At 61.8% G+C, this 21,077-nt stretch overlaps 1 protein-coding gene across 3 annotated transcripts in view; it reads right to left on the bottom strand.

Moving 5' to 3' along the window:
• The window catches only part of CXXC5 (CXXC finger protein 5), a 37,045-nt gene extending 26,497 nt beyond the window's left edge, over positions 1-10,548 (bottom strand). The window contains exon 1 of one of the 3 annotated variants that reach the window (XM_077186433.1): positions 10,526-10,548. The gene's annotated coding sequence lies outside the window, so the exon portion shown is untranslated. Of the gene's footprint in view, positions 1-10,058; positions 10,314-10,525 lie in introns of those variants that run through there. The other 2 variants (XM_054642859.2, XM_077186432.1) reach the window with 2 other exon arrangements.
• Between the last annotated feature and the right edge of the window lie 10,529 nt (positions 10,549-21,077).

The raw sequence follows: 21,077 nt of genomic DNA, 5'->3' as shown, positions 1-21,077 counted from the left end.
TGGCTGTGGGGATGAACTCCCCACTGCCAGGGGGCCTTTCCAGCCCTGTCCATCGGGATGAGCTGCTGAAGCCACCCCACAGCCCAGTGCCAGCCATTCCCAGGATCAGGCTGGCAGTGGTTATGGATGTGGCTGTCCCCCAAAGATCCAACCACAGACAGCCTGGGGACCCCCAGGACTGGCCTCAGGCCCCCCAGGTTCCCCTTTCCCCCCAGCTTTGGCACCTCCAGACCCTCAGACACAGCCCCCATCCCTGCCCCATCTCATCATCTCATCCCTCCCTGCTGCCCCCCACCCCTAATCGAACTGGCTGCTGCACAGACTCATCCCAGTTTAATCTTCACGGTGCATCAGGCACGGGGAAAAAACACAACGATTTTCCTTTTTTTTTTTTTTGGGTCTTAATCTTTACCTGGGGTCAGATTTACCAATCCTCCCACTAATCCCCCAACGCCTTTGGAAAGCAAAGGCCCCCTCCCTCCTCCAGCAGCCCACGGGAGCCAGCCCAGGGAGCACCCATAGCCCCAGGGTGCCTCGGGATTAGCGCTCCAGGTGACTCCAATTTTTCCCAACGAGGTGGCAATACATGTTTTTTAAAGGCTTTTTTTATTTAAGGAATCTGAATGTGAGGATGGGGGAAGGAGATCACACGGTGGTGAGGAGATGGAGGCAAAGCCTGGGAGTCTTGGCTCCACTGACAGGCTCAGGTTTGGGGGAAACACTTAGGGAAAGGATGAAAAAGCATTCTCAGAGAGGATTCCGTGCCATTCCCTGCCTCAGTTTACCCATGTGTAGAGATGAAAGGTCACCCCTTCTCCTGGGGACTCAGATGGCACCAGCTGGCCCTGAACAGCCTCCAGCCACCCCTGGGGGCAGGACTGGGAACCACCCCAGACCTGCAGATGTGGGGACAAGAGTTCCTGTGGATGTGGGGGTTCTGGGATCCCTGTGGGTGGGGGAACATGGGGCTCTGCAAAGGGGGCAGGCAGAGCATGGGAGGCTCTGCAGAGAGGGGCAGCAGGGATCTGCATATGGGGGGATAGGGAACCCTGCAGAGGAGGGGACACGGAGCTTTGAAGATGAAGGGACAGGGTTCTCAGCAGAACAGGGGGACAGGGGTGCCTGGAGGCAGGGGGGAACATGGGGGGCTTTGAAGATTGGGGAACAGGAGTCCCTAAAGAAGTGGGGACAGGGAGAGATGAAGAGACAGGGGGCTCTGTAAAAGGGGGATGGGGGCTTTGCAGATGAGGAGGGGACAAGGGCAACAGGGTTCCCTGCAGAAGGAGGGGACAGGGGCCCTGGCAGACTGAGAGGGACAGAGGAGAAGGGTCCCTGCAGAAGGAGAGATCCGAGATCCTCGCAGGTGGTGGGAGGACAAGGGTCTTGCAGACAGGAGAGGGACAGAGGTGCCTGCAGACAGGGGAGACACAGATCCCTACAAACCACACCATCCTCCCTCCCGCCGTGCCCCGCTCGCCCCGGGCTGCCCCCAGCTCTGCTGCGCACACACCCGGGCTCGGGGGAGCGGGGGCTGCCCCCAGCCGTGCCCGGCCCCGATCGCCCCGCGGGCGGCGCTGAGCGGGGCTGGCAGCGCGGCCCCCGCCCGGCACCGCGCACGCTCGGCCGCGGCCGCCTGGAATTTGCAATGCTGTCCTGATGCATTAAAGCGCAAACGCCTGGCGTCCGGCTCCCAGCCCCGTGCCCGCCTGTGCCAGGCCACGGCTGCCCCTCCCCGGTCCAGCTGTCCCCAAGGGCGCCCAGAGCCACCATCATCATCTTCATCCTCCACGGTTGGTTTTTTTCCCCCCCCCAGCCCCAGCTTTAAATAGCGGAATGGGGAGATGGTGCCAGGCTCACGCTGTCACCGTGGGGATGGATGCAGGGGGCACAAGGGACAGCAAGAGTGGAGGGTCCCCAGCAGTGCTGGCATGGGTGACAGTGGAGCCCCACGTTGTGCCAGCCCAGGGCATGGAGGGAACGGGGAGAAACAGACGGACACGGATGGACAGATGGATGGGATGCTGTGCTCACCATCCCAGGGGCAGAGGGATGGGACCCAAGGTGAGTGCCATGGCAGCCCTGCAAGGACCACGCTGGAGAGAGCCAGAGAGCTGGAGACTCAGATGGGCTGCAGTCCCCTTGGACAGCACCCACACGTGGGGATACCAGGGTATCCCCCCTCCCCTTCACCCACACACTGCACCCCTCCAAGCTCACTCCCTACACTGGGTACTTCCCATGGGTGCAGCAGGGACAGCCCAGCCTGGCACTCACAGTTCAGTGCCCAGCCAGCCCCTCCCATCCCACATCTCCCACCCTGATGCCTTTCAGATTCCCTGAGACTCCCCAAGGCCATTGTCAGGGGTGCCATGGGATCCCCTGACACCACAGTGGCAGGACTGGGCACCTGCCAAGGGTGGGGGCACAGGGGGACACCCCAATCCCTGGCACACGCTCACCCTGCTCCCACACACCCAGTGATGCTCCCAAACGGTTCGAGAGCCCCACGGCCACCCGGTGGCCAGCAGGACACGCTGCCTGCCCAGCCCAGCCCGGCAGGATGGGCTCAGCCGGCCGTGCCGATCCCAGCCGGAACCGCCAAGCAGCAGCAGCGGGATGCCGTGGGAGGAGGGAGCGGCTGGAACAGGAGTGTGAAGAAACGGCTCTTGCGTGCTCTGTCCGGAGCCAGCTAACGAGGCCATATTTGAAATGCCTCGCATACCTCCGGTCATCAGATTAGTGAGATGCAGAAGGTAAAGCAGAGGGCAAGAGCAGCGCGCCCGGCTCCGGCAGCAATGCCGGGAACTGGGGCAAAGCCCCCGGCGGGCAGCGGGGCACGGGCACAGTGCCCAGGGGCAGAGAGAGCCCAGGGGCAGAGAGAGCCCAGGGGCAGAGAGAGCCCACGGGTGGCAGAGAGTGCCCATGGGCATGGTGCCCACAGGCAGAGAGTGCCCATGGCCAGGCAGAGAGAGCCCACGGGCACAGTGCCCACGGGCAGAGAGAGCCCAGGGGCATGGTGCCCATAGGCAGAGAGAGCCCACGGGCAGAGAGAGCCCACGGGCGGCAGAGAGTGCCCATGGGCAGAGAGAGCCCATGGCTGGGCAGAGAGAGCCCAGGGGCACAGTGCCCACGGGCAGAGAGAGCCCATGGCTGGGCAGAGAGAGCCCAGGGGCACAGTGCCCATGGGCATGGTCCCCATGGGCAGAGAGAGCCCACAGGACCCCGGCAGTGATGGGTGCTGGGAATTCCTCCCCGGGTGCTGGGAGCTCCTCCCCACTGGGATCCTGGCAGATGCAGAAGGGAAAGGTGAGGAAGGATAACCCAATGTGCTGCCACATTCTGGTCACCAGCCACTGCCACCTCCCCATGGCCCAGGTGAGGCCTGGACCTGCTGAAAAACCTCTCAGTGTTTTATGGGGGCTTACAGGAAAGTCAGGGAGAGACTTCTCAGTAGGGTCTGTCATGATAGGACAGGGGGTGAGGGTTTTAAACTAAAAGAGGAAAGTTTGGGATTGGATATTAGGAAGGAATTCTTCCCTGTGAGGGTGCTGAGGGCCTGGCACAGGGTGCCCAGAGAAGCTGTGGCTGCCCCATCCCTGGAAGTGCTCAGGGCCAGGTAGGATGGGACTTGGAGCCATCTGGGCTAGTGGAAGGTGTCCTTGCCCATGGCAGAGGTTTAACTAGATGACCTTTAAGGTCCCTTCCTGCCCAAACTGTTGTAGGAGTCTATAGAAGGAGCAAGATCCCACAGAGCCTCCAAGCATCATCTGTGGGCACAGCTCACCTGCCCTTCCCCAGGCACCAAATCTGCTTGGCCATGAATGCTCCCCCCCGGCCCTGCTCCAGGTCCAGGAGTGGCAGGAGCTGCCTCTGAGCAGCAAGTGGGTGCAGAGGAACAAGAGCTCTTACAGAGTAAGAGCACCTGGATCTGTGAACACTTGGGACCCTTCAGGGTTGGGATGTTCAATTGGGAATGTCTCAGCTTTCAGGATGTTCAAATGGGACACTGGGCTTGGATGTGGACCCCAAAATCCCATCTCTGAGGGAGAGAAAGAGGCACAAAGACCACAAGGGCAAGTCCTAGCAAAGAGAAGTGAGAACCAATGACACCAAGAGAGAACCCAGAGGCTGAGTGGATGGAGCTGCATTGCTTGGCTGGGCATGGACAACTCCACACAGAAGATTGTGAGAGATAGATATTGCCCAGATATCCCTACAGAAACTGGAACACAGGCATGAACTCAAGGCAGATTTGCAGAGGCAAAACCAAACCATCCACCAAACTGTGCTTCCAACCACACTGAACCACCCACACAGCAGGAGGTGACCAGGGACAGCAGCACCAGAGCAGGCCAGAGGGGAACGTGGCCAATCTGATCCCAAACCCAGTCCCCATTCCAGCAGGCACCAAACCCAGGGAGCTCAGCACGAGCTCAGCAAACGTATGCCAGGGTCAGCCCAGGGCACCACGGGTGGCAGCAGCCACCAGGAGCCACTGGAGTCACTCACAGGGCCAGGAGAGCACTGCTCCCAGCCCTGCCACCAGCCAGGTGACAACCAGAGCCTGGGGATGGAGCCCATCTCAGAAGTGACCCAGAAATGACAGGGTCACCTCAGCCCGTGGGCAGGTCCCACCCATCACCCCCAGTGTCCCCACTGAAACCTCACAGGGCTGGCACAGGGCAGGGCCAGGAACCCCAGCCCTCTCCAGCTCCCACCTCTCAGGGCTGCCAGGGTGGGGATGGGAAAGCACATCCTGCTTGGAAAGTCAGAAAACACCTTTTCCTTTTTCATTCCTTGCCACCACTTCCAGGGTCACAGCTGACACAGATCCTCCCATGCCCAGGCCAGCACACTGCCAGCATCACTGAGGGGAGGTGATGCATCCTCATCCTCCTGCACCCAGGATGTCCCAGCTCAGGCCATGGAGGGTGCTCTGGTACAAGTGACACCGTTCCAGGACACTGCTCCAGGACAAGGACATCCAGGCAGACCCACACATCCCAAGGCAAGCCCACAGCCTGGGAGCCACTAGCCCAGTCCCTTCCATGCCATAAAAACCATGGATGGTGGGAACCAGGGACACCAAGGCAGCCACTGGAAAACCTCCTGACCTCAAAAATCCTTTTATGCACATAATCACAGGCTGTCACCCACGTGCAGCACAGGCTGTCATCTCAGACCATCTACACACTCCACCTGCTTGCAGGCCTTGGGAAAAGACAAGCAGGGATGAAATCACTCTGAAGATGTAAGGGACCAGCACTCCAGCACCCCAAAAGGAGAGACTGTGGGGTGGGCACATCACCAGCACTGAGATGGTGACAGACCCCAAAGCTTTTTGGCTGTGGATGTCAGGTGCCTGAGGGCCCAAAGCCAGGGTAAATGTGTCCTTTGGACTTTCCCAAAGGCAAAGGGACCCACAGGTCACCCTCAGCCACTCCTGGGGTCACTGCTCTGCTGCCTGCTGTCCCTGGAGCTCTCCTGGGGTTCCAGCCCCATGGGTGTCCCAAGGGATACAGGGCATGGGTGGGGATGCAGGCTGCTCCTCACCCACATGTCCTGATGCTCCCCAGGATGGCAAGTGCAGCCTCCCCACCAGGACATGTCCCTCTGCTGAAGGCAAAGGCAGCTGAGAGCTGATCCCCAGGGCAGAGCCACTGCTGAGCAGCAGCAATTTCCCCACATTTCCTCCACTCCAGCCTGGGATTTCCCACTGGCCACCTTTGGAGGTGGTTCCCCCTCCAGCCACCCCTTTGCCCACACGCTTCTGCCCTCCTGCCCCTCCCACACCACTGCTCCCTGCACCAAATCCCAGAGTGGTTTGGGTTGGAAATGACCAAAGCTCCTCTCCTTTCAACCCCCTGCCATAGCAGGGACACCTTCCACTGTCCCAGGCCGCTCCAAGCCCTGCCCAGCCTGGCCTTGGGCACTGCCAGGGATCCAGGGGCAGCCACAGCTGTTCTGGGCACCCTGGGCCAGGGCCTGCCCACCCTCAGTGTAAAACATTTCTTCCCCATGTACAAGTTAACCCCGACCTGTTACAGTTCAAAACTCTCACCCCTTGTGCTCTCACTCCAGGCCCTTGTCCAAAGTCCCTCTCCAGCTCTCTTGAAACTCTTTGAGCACTGCAAGGAGCTTCAAGGTCTCCCTGTGGCCTTCTCTACTCCAGGCTGAACATGCCCAGGCTGTCTCCAGAGCAGAGGGGCTCCAGCCCTTGGAGCATCTCCGTGGCCTCCTCTGGACCTGCTCCAACAGGCCCCACATCTGTCTGTGCTGGGGATGCCACAGCTGGATGTGGTGCCCCAAGGGGCTCTCCCCAGAGCACCCCCTGCTCACCCTGCTGCCCATGGTCCAGCCCAGGACACACTCACCTTTCTGGGCTGCCAGTGCACAGTGCTGGCTCATGTCCCATCTGTCACCCACCAGCACCCCCAGGCATTTTCTGCAGGGCTGCTCTCAGCCCATCATTCCCCCAGCTGTGCTGGGGCTGGGGCTGGCCCCACACAGCTGCAAGATCCTGCACTGGGCATGGCTGAACCTGCCACCTTCCTCTTTCCCCATCACCTGCCTGGCAGGAAAAGAGCCAATGCCACACACCACCCACTGCCAGCATCTCCATCCCTTCCCCAGCCACCACAGCCCATCCCTTCTCATGTCCCCAGCTGGGTGGAGGGCCAGCCTCTACCTGGGGCAGTGACTCCCGTCCTGCTCCCCATCCTGGAGGAGTTTCAAGAGCACCAATCACTTTGGGGACACCCATGCTCCATGCCTGGGCTCTGTGCAGGGAGGTGGCTGCAAGGGGCAGCAGTGACAACTGGGAGTCCCACAAGACCCCCCCTTGCTCCCAGGAGCCACAGCTGAGTCAGGGGAAAAGGAAGGGGAAAGGAGCAGGAAAAAAAGAAGCAAGCCTTTTGAGTGCAATATTTTAGTTGAGCACCAGAGCATGAGTAAAGGAGGGAGCTTTTCGTGGTCTGGTGAGTTTAAGCTATGAGCTGAAAGTTTAACTATTAATACACTTAATCAAGAGGTTGTTCCTACAGCCAGGATTTGGGAAAACAAAACAGGGAGGCAGGAGAACGGTGGCATCATCGCTGTGGCCACCCCGGGGAATGTCCCTGCTGGGGGAGGTGGAGGGTCCAGGACCAGCTGGGGATGATCCAACCTCGGCCAAGCCTTGCATGGGCACACCAGGAGGTGCCAGGTGCTGGCTGCCAGGGCCAACACCCTGGATCCAGCCATCCCCCCAGTGCCCCACACAGGAGATCGGTCAGAGGGGACAGTTTTGGGGAGAGAATGTCACCCCCAAACCCTGCAGCATCCCCAGGGCACAGACAAGCAGCACCTGCACTGCTGCCACCTGCCTGGAAAGGTCCTGGTGACACCGGGGGATGCCGGTGGGTGAGGGACCCCCAGGGTCGGGGATCCCCAAAACACTCCCCACACCTCCACAGCGTCTGCTCTGGCACAAAGCCCTGCCCCACAGGAGGGAGAGGAGGGACAGGCTGAATTTCGGGGTGTAGCAGGCAGAGCTCTGTGTCAGGGGCAGGAGCAGAGGCAGGAGCGGGCGGTGCGGGCAGTGCCTGGCAGCGCGGCGCCGGCTGCCCGCATCCCCACCACAAAATCCATGTCAAGGACGCCTCGGCCGGCTCCTGCCTCTTCCCACCGAGGCGGGGGGAGGACACGGGGACATTGGTGACGCCCGGCACAACCCCCCCCACCCCCTGCCTGCCCATCCCGCCCCGCACGCAGCCCCCCCCGGCCCTGCCCCCGGGGCCACCGAGCCCCGAACGGCGCCGGGACCAACTTTGAGCGGCACCGGCGGCTCCTTTGTTACTTTGCTTTTGTTGTCACACGCCGGCGCGTCCCCGTCCCCATCGTCCCGTCACCGTGTCCCCCCCTCCACGTCCCTCCCACAGCCCCCCCCAGGCGGCGTCCCCGAGGTCAGGGCGCGACATCTGCCAGCGCGACGGGGCGACGCCGGTACCGGCACCGGGGAGGGGGCGCAGCGCCGGGGGCATCTCCGGGGGCATCTCCGGGGTACCCGCGCGGGGACACTCGGGGTGACGCCGCCACCGACGGCGATGCGCTGCGGCGGCCCCGCGGGGGCCGCTGGAGGAGCCGTTTCCCCAAAGCTGCTCCCGCTGGGAACGCGAAGGACGGACGGACAGACAGACGGAGGGACGGAGCGAGGTTTCCATGCCTACCAGGGCTCCCGCTGAGCGGGACCTCGGGGAGAGTCACCCCCCCCCCCCCTTTTCCCATCCGACCCCCCTGGCCTCGGCCCCGCCGGGGGATGCAGCGCAGCCCGCGGGCAGCAGCGGGGCCGGGGAACGCGGGGGGCCGGGCCGGGCGGGGAGGCCGGAGGGGTCCCGGTCCCCCCGCAGCCCCAGGTGCGGCCCCGCCGCCGGGCTGGGGGCCGGGGGGCGCGGACAAAGCGGCACAAAGGGGCCGCTGACACAGCAGGGCCCGTTTCCAGAGAAACAAAACTTCCGCCGGCCCCGGCTCCGCGCCCCAGGTAGCCGGGATGGGCATCCCCCCCCCGGCCCCCCCAAAGCCGGCCTCACCCGCCCTCCCACAGCACGGCATCCCTCATCATTCCGCCGGCCCCCCCGGCACGGAGCGGCGGGGGGTGAAGGTTGCCCGGCCGGGTCAGCGCACACGCGGGGCCGTTACCGCAGGATGTGTGCGCAGCTTTGTTTGTGCGTGGGATGGCCCCCCCCGCCATGCCCATCCCACCCCCTAACCCCCCATGCCACCCCCCCATCCTCCTCTCCCCAATCAATCATCCCAGCAAAGAATAACCCGACCCGAAGCAGCCCCGGCCCCGCAGGAAGGACGCTGCCGGCTGCGGGATGCGGTGGAAAATAAAAAAAAAAAAAAAAAATTAGGAATAATAAAATTAAAATAAAAGGAAAAAAACCAACAAAAACAACAAAACGCCCCACACCTCCGTGGGGCGCACGGGGCCGCGGTTCGGCGGAGTTTGAGGCCGTAATTCCCAAATTCGTGTACAATCCACAGCCCCCACGGTGGTTTTGGGGCCGGTGGCACCGAACGAGGGATGTTCCACGGCGCGATCGCGGCGGCTCGATGGGTGTCGGGGCGCGGGGGGCACCCTCCCCGCCGGGGCTGGGGCAGCAGGGGGTTTGGGAATCCCGTCTGACGGCGGAGCGGGGCGGGGGGGGTTCGCCGGGAACGGGGGGATGATAAAGTTGGGTGAGTTGTCGCACATGGCTGGGCGATGGCGAGCGGCGCCGCTCCCACGGCCACCCCGCGCCCGGGCACCGGCGGCGGAGCCGAACTGCAGCGGGAGCCCGGCGCACCCCGGCGAGGCGGCGGCGACCCACGCGCGGTCAGCGGCGCAGGGCGGGGGTTCCCCCGCGCCCCCCACGCGAGCCCCGCCGCGGGTGGCACCGCCGGCCCCGCTGCCCACCGCCTCCCGCGGCGCCGCCGCCCCCGCCGCCCCCCGGCCCCGCCGCCACCATTGTCACCCGGGAAACCACCGGGCGCTGCCGCGGCGGTCCGGGGCGGCGGGGGGAGCCGTGGGGGGGGCTCACTCCATCCCTCCCCGCGGCTCCCGGCGCATCCCCGCCGGGCTGCGGGTACCGACAGCGGGGTTCGGTCGCACCGAGAAAAACTTTGCTCGTTACCCCGACGTTCCCCCCCTCCCCTTCCCCTCCCATCCCCGGGAAGCGGCGGGGCCGCTCGGGCGCCGCGCAGGCAGCACCGGCCGGGCCCGACGCGGGCAGGCGGGCAGGCGGCCAGCTCCGGCCCCGCCGCCGCCGCGGGCAGCCCGGGCACGGCGCCGGGCAGCGGGGCGAGCCGCGGATCCCCCCGCCAAACTTTTTCTCCTCCGCCACCTCCCCTTTCTCCAAGAGCCCCCCGACACCCCCCACCCCAACTCCGCCGCCGGAGCGCCCCGGGGGCCGGCAGCGAGCGGCGGTCCGGGAGCCGCCGCGCTGCGGGCAGCGCTGCCGGGAGCGGCGGGGGCTGCCCGGGAGCCGGGAAAGGGGCAGGAGGGGAAGGGAGCGGGGGTAGGGAGGGGAGGTCAGCACCTGCCCGGGGCCGGGGCCGGGGCCGGGAAGCCGAGGCGGGCTCGGTGCCTCGCCGCCGCCGCACACCCACCTCCACATCGCCGCTCGCTCTGGGAGTGCGCAGCCCCCGCTCCGCGCTGCACGGCGCTGCCGCCGCCGCCGCCGCTGCCCGCGGCTGCCGGCAAAACCCGGACCGGACCGGGCCGAGCGCCCCGCGCCGCCGGACACCGCGACACGCCGCGACACGACACGACACGCCGCGCGCGCCCCCCGCCGCCCCGCGCGCGCGCCGCCCGCAAGCCCCGGCTCGCCCGACCCCCAGCGCCGAGCGGCGACACCCAGCCCCGGGGCACCGCCACCCCCGCCGCGCCACCGAGCCTGCGACAGCCCACCCCGCGCGTGGGGACACGGCGCGACCCCCACGGGGGTCTCTCCCCCCCATCTCTACCCCTCCGCGCCCGTGTCCCAGCTGCCCCCATGGGTGTCACCGTGGTGTGCCCCTCGTATCCCTGATGTCCCCTCATGGGTGTCACGGTGCTGTGCCGTCCGTGGGCTGTACACCTCACACGGGTGTTGCTGTGGTGTGTCACCCTCCGTGTCCCAGCTGCCTTCCCCTCGCCCCCCACCCGAGTGTCACCGTGGTGTCCCAACCTCTCATGTCACACACGGATGGGATTGCAGTGTGTCCCCCGTGTCCCATCCACCCCCACGGCTGCCATCCTGTTCGTACCCCCTCCGTGTCCCACCTGTGCCCCACAGGTTTCACCCCACTGTGCACCCTGAGTGCTGGCCGCACCCATGGGTGCCAGCATGATGTCCCCTCAGCCACGTCCCCTCCACCTCAGCGTGCCCCCCCAGTCCCCAGCGATCCCCTGGGGTGTCACCATCGTGTCTCTGGGGTGTCACCATCCTGTCTCTGGGGTGTCACCATCCTGTCTCTGGGGTGTCACCCAACTGCGCCTCCTCCCTCCCTGCTGTTCCCTGAGGGGTGACACCCCCATGTGCACCCACATCCCCAGAACGTTCCTCATCCGTCTGTCCCTCTGTGGGGTGCACACCCCTCTGTCCATTCCCCCCCTGCATGTGCTCCCCCTGTCCCCAGCGTGGGGTGTCCCCATCCCTCTGCATCCCCTCTGGGGTGCCAGTCTCTCTGTTCTCCCTTCCCTGGGGTACCCACAGAGCGTTCCCATCTCTCTGTCCCCCCGTGGGGTGCAGGGGCAGAAGGTCCCAGAAGCAAGAGTCGCCCCGCGGTATCCGGGGTGCAGCGGAGGGGACCGGGGGGTGCAGAGCTCCCCAATCGCTCCGCACAGCCAGGATCGCTCTGGGGAGGAGCCCCAAGCCCGGAGCCCCCGGCTTGCTGCCGCCACCGGGAGGGACCTCACGGTCTCACAGCGGGACATCGCTGAAATCCCCCTGAATAAACAGCAAATAATCGATGGTCCGATAAGTCAGCTGGAGGGAGGGGACAAATCCCGAGGTTTGGCCCCGCGGCGGTGTGGGGGGATAACACTCTTGGCCCAGAAGTTTCCTGCTCAACTTTTTGCCAGAATTTTTTGCGGCTGAGGGGGAGAGTTGTTGTTGGGTTTGGGTTTTTTTTTTTTTTCCCCTTGGAGTTGTGGGCACTGAAATATTGGAAGTTAAAAAAAAAAAAAATCCTTAAATCCCCGCTCCTCAGCCGAGAGCAGCTTTCCAGGGACAAACAGCCCAAAAAAAAACCCACCACCCCCAATTCCTGCAGCCTTTTCAGTTGCCAGCAAAATACCCAAACCATCTCAAAAGCAGAAACCCTGACAAAAATGAAACTGGGTTTGTGTTGCCGTTGATTTTTTTTTTTTCACAGGAATGCGAAATCTCTTCCCACCCCGCTCCCGCCTCGAAATGAAACAAAAAAATCTGCGATGGGGCGGGGGGTGGGGGGCGAGCGGCGCGGATGCTGTTTGTATTTGATCCACGTCTCGTTAATTATGCGCCTCTCGCAGATTTAGCCACTGGGATTTGCAACCGCGGGTGCTGTGACGATGCTCCAGCTTCCCAAAAAATCTCCCTCCGGGTGGTAGCGATGGGGGAGCGCGGTCCCATCCTCCTGGGCACCCTTTCAGCTCCTCTGCTGGCCCTCTCAATGTGTTCCCAACCTGCCTCCCTCCACAGTTCAGCCTCTCAGCCCCCCCAAAACAGGAGCAGGGGAGCCTCGTGCCCGGCACATGGGATGAGGGTGGCACTGGTGACACAGGAGAAGGGACAGAGTCCCACCAGCAGCACTCCAGGTGACACTGCCCAGCGTACAGCACCATCTCACCCACGTGGGCTTCACCAAGGGCATTTTCTTTGCCCCTTTTTGGCTATTTTTAAGGACCTGACACAACCCCCTGATGCCAACATGAAGCACAGCGTGTTGATGTCCCCTTTGCCAAGGCAGGGCCTGTGGCAGTGGCACCTGGAGTTTGCCACCCACTGAAGGCCCCCAAATGCTGCAGCATTTCACTTCTCAGAGTGTTTGGAAAACTTGTGGGCAAATCACCTTTACTGAGGTCTGGGATCCTCAAGGAGAAGGGAAACTGAGGCACAAAGCCAAGCTGGGACTTGGTGACAGTGACAGCAGCAAAGCTGTGGCTTCAGCCCAGTGTCCCCAGCCAAGCTCCAGGCTCCCCAGTATTCCCACTGCCCAGTCCCCAGCCCTCCAGGCACAGGGAGCCCCCAAATGCAGAGGAGGGTCCCCAGTGCTCCCAGACAGGCAGATCCCCCCAGCACGGGGACAAGGGACATCGTCCCTGAGCCTCCACTCTGCTCCTGGAGCCTTTCCAGTGGCATGCGGGGTCTGGGGGTAACAGGAGGATGAGGATGGAGGGCCGAGGGGACAGAGATAAAGGGCAAGGGGGACGGTGCTGGAGAGTGAGTGGGCCAGAGATGGAGGACGATGAGGATGAAGAGCAAAGGGACAGGAAGGGAGGGTGACAGGACAGGATGGAGAATGATCAGGCCAGGGTTGGGAGGCAAATGGGACACAGTTGAAGGGCAAGCAGAATAGGAGCAGGGATGAAGGGCAAAGGGGACAGGGGTGAAGGGACAGAGAGACAGGAGAATGATGGTGCCAGGGATGGAGGACACAGGATGCAGGGAAAGATGGGGACAGATGGCAAGGGGACAGGGCAGTGACTGATCAGCAAACAGCAGCACTGCCCTGCTCACTGCCTGCCAGAGCCAGGGCCAGAATCTCCCCCACCAGTGCTGGGCTTTGGGCTCTGGCAGTGGGGTCTGCACTGCCCCTCCCCAGTGGGGAACAAATCCAGGAGCTCTGCCCAGCTCCAGGAGAAGAGCCAGGAATAACTGGGGTGGGGCATGGAGGTGTTACTGAGCCTGCAGCAGTGAGGGGGGGTCATGCAGGTCCGTGTCCCCCTCCCCAGGGTGGCAGTGGGACACCGTGAGACAGTGGCTGGAGGGCTGCCAAGGCTGTGTGACCGGGAGACACGTCCCAACAGCCTCCAGAGCACAAACACACCTCCAAAATTCCCACCCCAAATTCCCCCAGCCCAGCCACTGCCATCCAAGTGGGTTACAGAGCTGGCACTGCCTTGTCACCTCCTCCGTGCAGGGTGCGGGGTGGCTCCTGTTGGAGGGGAAGCTGTGTCAGTGGCCCCAGACCTTGGTGACATCGCTGATTTTTGGGATGGGGGACCCCAGCTCCTCCCAGTGCTATGCTGGGATTCACCCCCCCCACTCTGGCAAGCTGGGGGCAGACTGGCACAAACCCCTTGGCTCTAGGGGTGCTGGCAGGCAGGGCTGGAGCAGCGGTGGTGTTCGGGTGAGCCCTCCTGGAGCGTGGCTCGGGGTGACCCTCAGCTGGCTGCTGCAGTGCCACAGGGCTCTGTCCGTGCCCAGCCGAGCCCAGGGGACACCGCAGCCCCTCGTTCCCTTGCTGCTTACCCAGGGCCTGAGTGCCAGCACGGCCGGGGGTCCCGCGGGCAGCCCGAACCCTCGGCCGGCCCCCGCCGCCCCTCAGCTGAGCTCTGCAGGGTTAATTTTTAACCCCAGCTGTCTCCCACACGGCGGCTGGGCGCGCTGGCCCCGCTCACCGGGGACATGCCACAGCCACGGGGGACCGGCCACCCCTCGCTGGAACCCGGGGGGGTGACACAGGGGGTCACTGGGTGGTCCCTGTCCCTCGTGGGAGCCCAGCGTGGCTTCCCGGGCTGCTCCAGGCGGGGGAGGCGGGTGCGGGGCAGGCGAGAGGCACCGGCCTTTGTGCCCGGGGGGGTCCGCGGTGTCCCCCCGGCTCCTGTGCAAACGGCAGCGGCTCTGCCCGGGAATGTCCTGGCAGGAGGGACCCGGGCCTCAAAGCAAACAGACGCCGCGCCGGCGGCCGGGAGAGGGGCAGGAAGCCGCCCTCGCTCTGCCCTCTCCCAGCCCGGCACGGCGGAGCAAGGGGGGAGCGTGTGTGCGAGCCCCGGGGCTGGCAAGCATCCCCCAGCCTGCAGGAAGGAAGCACAGCCAGACCCCCACCCAAACCGGCCCTCCTGGGGGCTGAGGAGCCGCTCGCGTCGTGCCAAGGGACAGCGGGGCCATGCGGGTGTCCCAGCCCTTGGCAGGGGGAGGGAGACGGGCACAGGGGGTCTGTGCCGCAGGGGAGGGTGGGCTGCAGCCAGAGTCCCGCCTACGTGCCAGGCAGCAGGAGAACCACGAGGACACTCGAGCTGCAGCGTTTCCACCTCCGGGGACCCTGGCAGGCGTTGGGAAATTTTTTTTTTTTTTTTTTTTTGAGCCGGGGATTCGCCTGGAATTCAGACGCCCACGTGGTCCAAAATAGCCTGGCTCCAACATCCGGAGCGCCCTGCAAAAGCCATCTGCCTGCGCAGGCAGGGCGGGCAGCCGCGGGGCTGGGGCACCCGGCACACTCCCATCCCATCCCACCCCGTCCCAGCCCTTCCCGTGGCTGCTGGGGGTCACAGAAGCCTTGCCCAAGCCGTACCGAGGACAGAGGGACAGACAAGTGCTGGTGGCCAGGCAGGGGACACTGGTCCTGGTCACATTAACGGTGGGGTTTTCCCAGTGCTGGCCGATTTATTGTCTCTAGGAAGACACCAGCGACATGAAAACAGCCATTCTCAGACCAGAGGATGTTGCCCTTCAGATGGGAGCTGAAATGCGGAGCAAGCCAGGCTCCAGGGGGGAATTGTAATTATTCCTGCTCCACCCGTGTTCTCCCACATCTCATCCCCTGGCCAGCCCTGTGGTGTCATCTCAAACCCACCCCCAGCCCCTGGTGGGACAGGATCCTTCAGCCCCAGCACCTGGGATGGGAGGACACCTGCCCAAGGCCCCTCCTTGTGAGCCCTAACACCAGGACAGCAGAGCCACATGGAGCTTTCCAGCCTCTCCTGCCTGTCCACACAAACAAGGAGACAGAAAGGTCAGAGCAACCCTGATTTTAAAAACAGCCGTGTCAGTTACATGATTTCCACTGGAAATATCAAAGTTACTCATGGGAAGAGCTAATTTGGGCACACTTGAGTCAGGAGCCCTGGAGAAATGGGGGTGAAAACCGTGCTGGCCTCCTCCTGGCCACTGTGGCAGCCAGGTCATTGCCTCCTGCCCACACTCCACCCCCATTCCTCAGGTGTTGCACACTCAGCCCCAGCAGGCAGCAGGGATTTGGGATCCTGAGGAGGATGCTGAGAGCCACCTGAGCATGGCTGTGTTTCATGGAGGGCCATGGAGAAACCTGCAATGTGCAGTGTAAAATCTGGCTTATGGCTGTACATGGGCCAGCAGCCAGCAGTGCTGTGGGCACAGGAGGAGGAGGAGGAGATGATGCCCAGTGCCCTCCCATGGTCATGAGGCCTCTGAGAACAAGCACGTGGTTGGTCCTTCCCCTGTGAGATACCACCTGGATGCGTTTCCCTCCATTCCACATCCCCTCTTCCCATCAATGCTGCTGCAGCTGAGCCTTCACCAAGACATTGTGGAGGTGAACCATGCTCACCCTGTCCTGCAGAAAGGACTTGGGCATTGGATCAGGCTGCCCGGGGAAGTGGTGGAGTTGCCATCCCTGGAAGTGTTAAAAGACCAGTGGGTGTGGCACTTGGGGACATGGTGAACACAGCAGTGTTGGGTTAATGGTAGGACTTGGTGTCCTTAGAGGGCTTTTCCAGCCTGCAGGATTCTGTCATTCTGTGATTCTGTGACTCCCACAGGCTGCCTTCTCTGTTCTCCTGGTCTCCTTTGCCCAGCTCCACCACCCTGAGACGAAATCACCCCCTGACTTTCACAGGCTGGAGCAGTGCCCAGAACCCACAGAACCCAACCCTTCCCCTGTGGCCATAACAGACAGCAGCAGCACATGATGGATGCAGTGGAAGGGGCTGACAGACCTGACTCTGGGGTAGTAAGAAGCTGTGTCCCCCTCATCAGCCCTGCACTGATCTGAAGCCTGGAATGGATAGTGATGTATCAAAAGGACCAGCTCTGTCCAGGCCACTCTTCCTCCTGACAGGAAGCTTTGGAGCTGAGCAACAACAGGATGTGTCTCACATCACATCTGTAACCACCTAAACCCTCCAAGATCTCTCTCCTCACTCTATCTTCAAGGACCCTTCAACAGCAGGGTTCAGCTGCAAGGACAGCACCCACACACTTGCTGAGCTGAGGTGTGAGGGTCCCATTGAGGTCTTCTGGGAGACACCCAGTGCAGGCAGCTGAAGGGCAGGAGCACAGGGCTGCACTCACCCACAGCTCCTGCCCTCAGAGAAGCCACCTCCTCCCCAGGAAACCCTCTGGGACTTGGCTGGGGACGGGCCAGCAGCCCTTCCCCTGCCCTATCCCACCTGCTTGCTCTCTTTGGCTGGAAGCTTCCCTGCACTCTCCACGCTCTGGGGACACTTCCACAGCCCCCCAGGGACATCTGGCATTGCCACAACTGCTGTGTGGAGAGGAGACAGGCCTGAAGCTGTGACGTGTAGCTCCATTTCTTCCGGGGCAAACACAAGCGAAGGAATCACGGCAAAGAGCCAGCCTGGAGTTGGATGGGAACAGACCACCATCTCCTTACCTAGGAAGACCAACTGGACTTGTCAAGAGGAAAGAAATTCATCTACATCTCACACATATGGTCTCATCCTAATGGATATGTATGAGCATAAGGGAAGAAGAATAACCTTCTGGTTAGGCTAAGGGCTTGGCAGTTGAGATTTCGCGATGCTATTCTCAGCGCTGTCCACACCTTGCTCCCAAGCCTTAGAAAACTCTTTATCCATCCTCAGGCCTCACGTTCCCATCTGGAAACGGGGCCCATACCTATTTTGTGCTCGTTGCAAAGGAGAGAGGAGGGATGCTTGGGATGCAGCTCCCTCCTCGTGCGGCTCTTGTTGTGAGTTAAGGAGAGCAGGGAAGAATGAAGAGCCACGAGGCATCTCTGGGAAAGCTCCAGCGCTGCTGAAGGCTGCCTGGAAAACTCAAACTTCAGTGGAAAGAGGGAAAATGGTCTTTTCCCAGCACTCTGGGGCAGCACAGCTCATCACCTCAGATAACCCAGAGCAAACTGGAGCTACCAGAGCATCTTTTCATCCTCGTGACCCAGCCCACACCCTTCCTGGGCTCGACATCTTCCAGGAGGGATACAGGGATGTGCATTGCCCGAGCTGAGGGCACTGCCCAGAGGTGTCTGCCAGGCTGCCAGGCAGGCAGGGGTCAATGGCCTGTGCTGAGCAGGTCTTCCCTGTCAGCAAACCTGCTCCAGGAGGATGGTGCTCAACGCTGGGACTGGCAGTGGCCTTGCCTGAGGGCCTCCAGGGGGTGAGGTGCTCCAGGGAAGAAGGTGTCCTGGGGGAGCCTTGAGGGGCTCCAGGAGATGAGGTGCCCTAGGTGACCCCAAGGGATGAGGTGCTCCAGGTGCCTGGGGATGCTCCACAGGATGAGGTTCTCCAAGTGCCCCAAAGTTCCCCAGAGGCTGAGATGTTCAGAGGCTCACAGCACGTGGCCAGGCTGGAACTGGGAGATGTCACCACCTTCCCAGAGACAGACAAGACATCTCCCCACCAATTCCCCACTGCTGGAAATGTCAGAGTCTACCTGTGCCCATGCTGGACAGAATCACCCACCTCCTGCCCAGCATGGGGGTCACCCCATGTCCCTGCCCCAGCTTTCCCAGCCCTGGGATTGCCCCAGACCCGTGGGTGAGCCGAGGATGTCCTGTTCATGCTGCCTCCTCCAGCTCCCCTGATCCAGCACTGCCTGGGACCCTGCTCCCTGGATGGATGCCAGCACGGGTTCCCTCCTCCATCTCCTCCTCCTCCCTCAGGGCATTTCTGCAGGAGCCCCAGCCCTGCAAGGAGAGCACAGAGCAGCCAGAGCAGCTGTAAATCCTTCCCTGCAGCCCAGGGCTCTGCCAAGCTCTCCCTTCCACCCAAATTTATGGAAAAGCAGGTCCCTGCCAGCGAGGCACAGCACAATTGTGAGGTGGAACAGGCAGTGCTCGCCAGCTGCAGCAAGGGCTCCTGCAGCCTTTCTCTTCCTCTTCCTCAGGCTGTCACCCTCAGCAGCCTGGGGACAGGCACATCCCTGCACAGACAAAGCAACCCCAGCACAGTTTGTCCCCCCCCATCAAACTCCCCAACCTGAGCCCCCTGGGAGACCCCAAACCTGGACAGGCACAGCTGGGCCCAAACTCCCCCTTGTGCCACCCCTTCCCCTGGTGCCCCCAGTGCTGGCAGGGGGGTGAGCCCAGCTGTAGATAGGAGGGGATGAAGGGCTCAGGGAGGGAGACCAGAGCCAGAAGCTGAGCATCACTGGAGATTTTTCCCGAGTAGCAAAGGTCAGCCATGTGCCAGCCCCTTCCTCTGCTGCCATGGCAGAGGTAGCTCTGACAGTAGAGCCGAGTATTTGCATTTCCTGATGGCTGCATGCTGAAATTTGCAGTTTTAATGGTGCATTAATGCTGGCTCCTGCATTTCATTACTTCTGAGAGCAAGAAAAGGCACAGAGTGAAAATAAAAATTTCCTCCAGTTCAGCCAGGCCAGCCTGGCCACTGAGTGCTGGCTCCCACCAGCCACCCTTGCACACAGCTGTGACACACAGCCACAGAAACCCCAGCAAAAACCACCTTTCCTTCACTTATCCTTAACCATGCCCCTTCCCAGGTACAGGGGTGATCAGAACTCCCAGAGCCAGCAGCCCAGGTGGGCTGCCCAGGATCCCTCCACAAATACAGGGATGCTTTGGAGAGGTGACTTCCTGGCCACTTTCCTGTTTCTTGTCCTGTGTGCACAGGTCAGGGAATTCAGTCTGCTTTTTACCCAAATCAGACTTGGCTGCTGCTTCTATACTGCATCCTGAACACAAATTTTTGGGCCTGAGCTTAAGCATAAAGCACTTGGAAATGTGGCCTGGAAGCACAGGGAAGAGGGGAGCCAGGATTTGCAGAGGGGAGCCAGAGGGAGCACACAGGGTGTGAGCAGGAGTGCTGGGGGTGTCTGAAGGGAGGGATCAGGCAGGAGAAACCTCTGGGATGCTCATTAGAGGGAAAGCCAAGCTTGCTGCTGGCCACACTCCATGCAGTGGGCTTTTTGGGATGAGTTTTGGGGTGTCCAGCACACCAATGACCAGCACTCTCTGTGTCCCTCTTGTTCAGTTCTGATTCAGGGCCACTCTTGACAAGAAAGACATTGAGGGGCTGGAGTGTATCCAGAGCAGGGAATGGAGCTGGGGAAAGGTCTGGAGCACAAGATGAGGAGCAGCTGAAGGAACTGGGAAGCTCAGCCTGGAGAAAAGGAGGCTCAGGGGGGACCTTGTCCCTCTCCACAAGTCCCTGACAAGAGATGCAGCCAGGTGGGGGTCAGGCAATAGGACAAGAAGAAATGGCCTCAAGTTGTGTTTGGGGCAGTCTAGATTGGATATTAAGGAAAAATTCTCCACAGAAGGGGTGGTCAGGCATTGGACAGGCTGCCTAGGGAAGAGGTAGAATCACTGTCCCTGGAAATGTTCAAAAGCCACGTGGATGTGGCACCTGGGGACACAGGTTAGTGGTGGCCTTGGCAGTGCTGGGTTCATGCTTGAACTCAGTGATCCTAGAGGGCTTTTCCAGCCTTAGTGATTCCATGATTCCCTGTGTCCAAGCCTGGTCCAAGGGTACATGGATAAAGTCAAATACCCCAGGGCACATGGAACACCCAGGCAGCACCATGGCATCTCCTGTGGCCTGCAAACCTGTGTGTCCCTTCCCCCTGTGCCCTGAGGACCTCCACTGGCAGGGTGAGGTGCCTCTCCATCCTCTCCCATGCTTGAGACCTGCACAGGTCCCAGCCATCAGCACTGGGCAAGAATGGGGGATTAGGCTGACTGAATGTGACCCCCCAACCCCAAAACTCCATCCCTTCCCCAGGCTCTCCAGAGCCTCCATAACCCAATGTCAAAGTGACCCCATCAGCTCTGTCCCCTAGGCCAGGGCAGACTTTCACTGTCCCCACGGCTTTGGGGGTGGATCAATGGGGGTCCCTTCCCTCACCCATCTGCACCATTGGGGGACTTTGCTGATGTCCAGCCTGGAATCCCTGCTGGCTGTTCCAAGCCTGGTTTCCATCTGCAGGGCCTGCCCTGCCTTTCCTGGCCATAAAACCAACAGGGCAGTGGAAATATTTCGGAAACACCTTTTACAGTTCTCTCAGCAGGGCTGCAGTTAACCCCTAAAGGGGCTGGCTGCCATCAGGAAAAACAATTTCATTCTAGCCAAATTATTTCACAGGAAGAGGCTGATTTTGGTGCCATTTTTACCACTGATGACTTCAGCATCATCCCTTTGGACTCTGCCACCTTTTCCTGTTCTCATGTTCTGCAGTGACCTGGAGCTCTGGCATTCTCCAGATCAAACGTTTTGCCTCTCTCCACATTGAGCAGATTCAGTTCCTGGGGTGTCTCTGCTGAACTGCCCTGGTTTGTGGGGCTGTGGTGCTGCTCCATCACAGCTCAGGTTTGGGTTTGCTGCTGAAACCCGGCCCCTGCAGCCGCCGTCTGGCTGTTCTCAAAGGCACCTACAGAGCATTAGGTCACAGAGC

The sequence above is a fragment of the Agelaius phoeniceus genome, chromosome 15, assembly GCF_051311805.1.
Source record: "Agelaius phoeniceus isolate bAgePho1 chromosome 15, bAgePho1.hap1, whole genome shotgun sequence".
NCBI classification, from domain to species: domain Eukaryota; kingdom Metazoa; phylum Chordata; class Aves; order Passeriformes; family Icteridae; genus Agelaius; species Agelaius phoeniceus.
The sequence above is the reverse complement of the archived record's forward strand: the minus strand, read 5'-3'. Positions and strand labels throughout refer to the sequence as shown.